The sequence below is a fragment of the Grammomys surdaster genome, unplaced genomic scaffold (assembly GCF_004785775.1).
Source record: "Grammomys surdaster isolate TR1022 unplaced genomic scaffold, NIH_TR_1.0 126660, whole genome shotgun sequence".
Taxonomy (NCBI): Eukaryota; Metazoa; Chordata; class Mammalia; order Rodentia; family Muridae; genus Grammomys; species Grammomys surdaster.
In genome coordinates, this window is record NW_021621449.1 from 2,062,331 (window position 1) to 2,065,403 (window position 3,073).

The 3,073-nt window shown below is 43.3% G+C and overlaps 1 pseudogene; it reads left to right on the forward strand.

Moving 5' to 3' along the window:
* Nucleotides 1-1,760: 1,760 nt before the first annotated feature.
* On the forward strand, nucleotides 1,761-2,820 carry LOC114615424 (annotated as a pseudogene).
* Nucleotides 2,821-3,073: the final 253 nt, after the last annotated feature.

Below are 3,073 nucleotides of genomic sequence, written 5' to 3' on the forward strand. Positions count from 1 at the left end.
TGTTGGCTCCCAACAGTCTGGTATGATGACCTCATTACATTCAGATATATATATGCCGTGGACCATTGAGGCAGCCCAGGGGGACTGGTTTCAGGTGAGCAAGGAGTTGATGAATGACAAACAGACACAGACGCAAGGTGGTCTAGGATCTGAGTGCGATTTTACTATTCAAGCACCAGACTTTTATAATCATAAAGCAAAGATAAAAAGCAATGTTGCATATACACAGGAACAGAAAGGACAAAGGTTCTTAGGAACATTTTTACAGTGTTTTTATTACATACTCATAAATTGGACCCAACTCTAAGAAATTAGTAAACTTCTCATTTGCAAGGCACATGTGAAGTTGATGTTATCTCTAATGTGGGAGACAATGGCCAAGTTGGCAAGCCACCTAGTGGTACTTGTGGTCAGCAGTTCACTCATCTGAGATTATACAGTAACCTTCTTCTTGTTGCTTTGTGAGCTGCCAAATTAGGTTGATCATATATGGCTTCTTATGTATAATATGTCTAGGGTCTTCTCATTTATTAATGTAATCTTTTATCTTAATATCGTTTAATTGATAGGCTTCTTCCTAATTTCCTCTAATATATTTAATTCTAACACTAATTCTACTTAGGGGCTTTGGTCCTGATAGTGCCAATTTCTCCATAAATGGGAGTGAATAATATGATACCTTTTTCCCATTGTGATTGATCCATCGATTCCCAAATTCATCATAAACTCCTGTATGTGGCAAGGGATCAGGGGAGCATGCTGTGGCCCCATCCAGATTACAGGGGGAAAACACCATCTCCCTGCTATAAGCCATTGCCATCTGCCATCCATGAATCTCTTAGGAATGCGATAAAGCCCTTTCTTTTTAGAGATTTCAAGGTCTTTTAAAGGAAACCGTTAAGAGTCAGTAACTGGAATAATTTCCTGTCTAACCATCCCCACTCCTGTGGGCTGTATGTCTTTACAGGGGGTTCTGGTAAAACAATTCTTATTGCTGTAGTTCAGTCAAAGGTCCCTATTCAGTAGGGTTAATGGTGACATTTTCCCACAGAAAGGCTTAGTCCAAAACAGGGTCAGTGGTTATCTCTATTGCACTTTCTGTGACCATTCTTTGTCCATGGGAGGACAGTAGTGCAGGAAGTGCCCTGAGCAAAAGTACACAAGGTAGAAATGAGACAGCAAGAAAAGATGCTCCAAGCATGGCAGCCATGACACGTGAAGAACATATCCTTCTAAGAGGACAACCAACACCTCCAGGAGACTGACTTCCTTGAAGTTATCACCTCTGGTGAGTGCGACAAGCTTTCGCCCAGTCACACAGACTCTTCTGGAGGGAGTGTGGCATAGTGGCACAGCTAGACTATCTGTGGCCAGGAAGTGGCTGTTCTGAACTCTGTGCTGCCAGTCATACAGAACCTGAAGGAAACTCCAAGGAATAGTTCACCAGACCAGAAAAAACTGAGGAAGGCTTCTAGTAAGATGTTCAAAGACATTGATAATGGGAGTCAGAAAGTAATTGCTGGAAAAACATTGACTGAAAGAAGCTGGAGGTGAAACAGAGCCCATTAGAAAAGAAATCGCTGTGCTGGGTACACATAGTGTAGCCAAATAGTATGAATTCCATCTGAAGGATACTAGTTTGTACCAGATAATGAAATAGAATGATGGAGGCTCTGTCCTGGATTCTCTAGATCACATCACTACCATATTAAGAGAAACACCTCCCAGGAGAGTCTGCATTGAAGAACAGAGTATTTAACTCATCTCTCAGAATGAAAGGGACTGAGACATTGGATGTTCATAATCAAGAAAAGCAGGATTTCATCCAACAAGTCTCCCAGATTGTCAAGGTGCTGAGGATGTGATAGGATACCCAGAGACATGGATGGATTCAACTCACAGAGGTTCTAGAGTAAAATGCCCATAGGAGGCAAGTACAATCTGAGTTTGACCATGGTACAATCCATCCAGGAGCTAGTGGAGCTGAGGAAACACACCAGGAAACAGGATGCTGGGAGTCTTCAGCAGGCCCTAACTGTGGGCTGGTGTATAGAACTGCTCCAGGCTTTCTTCTTTGACTCAGATGACATCATGGACTCTTTCCTCACTTGCCAAGGACAGATCTGCTGGTATCAGAAGCCAGGCATAAGCTTGGATGCCATCAATGTTTTCCTGCTTCTAGAAGCCTCTATCTACTGCCTGCTGAAGTTCTACTGCAGGAAGTAGCCCTACTACCTGAATCTGCTGAGCTCTTTCTGCAGAGTTCCTATCAGATTGAGATCAGGCAGACTCTGGACCTCATCACAGCACCCCGGAGCCATGTGGATCTTGATAGATACACTGAAAGGAGGTAGAAATCTATTGTCAAGGACAAGACAGTTTTCTGCTCTTTCTACCTCCTATCACAGCTGTCATGGACATGGCATTGATGGGAGAAGTAACATGCCAATACCCTGAAGATCCTGTTGGAGACAGGTGAGTTCTTTCAGGTCCAGGACAACTACCTTGATGTCTTCGGAGACTCCAGTGTGACCAGAAAGGTCAACACTGACATCCAGAACAACAAATCCAGTTGGCTGGTCATTGAGTGTTTGCTATGAGTCACTCCTCAACAGTGCCAGATATTAGAGAATTATGAACAGAAGGACCCAGAAAACGTGACCCAGGTGAAAGCACTGTATGAGGCACTGGATCTGTAGACTGTGTTCTTCATGTATGAGGAAGACAGTTACAACCACCTCAAGAGTCTCATAGAGCACTGCTCTGTGCCCCTGTCTTCACTTGGAACAAACAAACAAGATCTATAAGCAGAGAAAGTGACCTCAAAATTTTAGAGACTGGGAAGGAGGGATCTCAATAAATTATTGTTCAGAGAGAGAGAGGGAGGGAGGGAGAGGGAAGGAGAGAGACAGATGAGAGAGAGAGAGAGAGAGAGAGAGAGAGAGAGAGAGAGAGAGATCTGAAGGACCTGATTATCTACCTTTGCAAAAGAAAATCCACAGTTATTAAAGTGACCAGTGATCTGCTATCTGAACACAGATGTGGATCTGGATAATTTGGGAATGGCTGACTA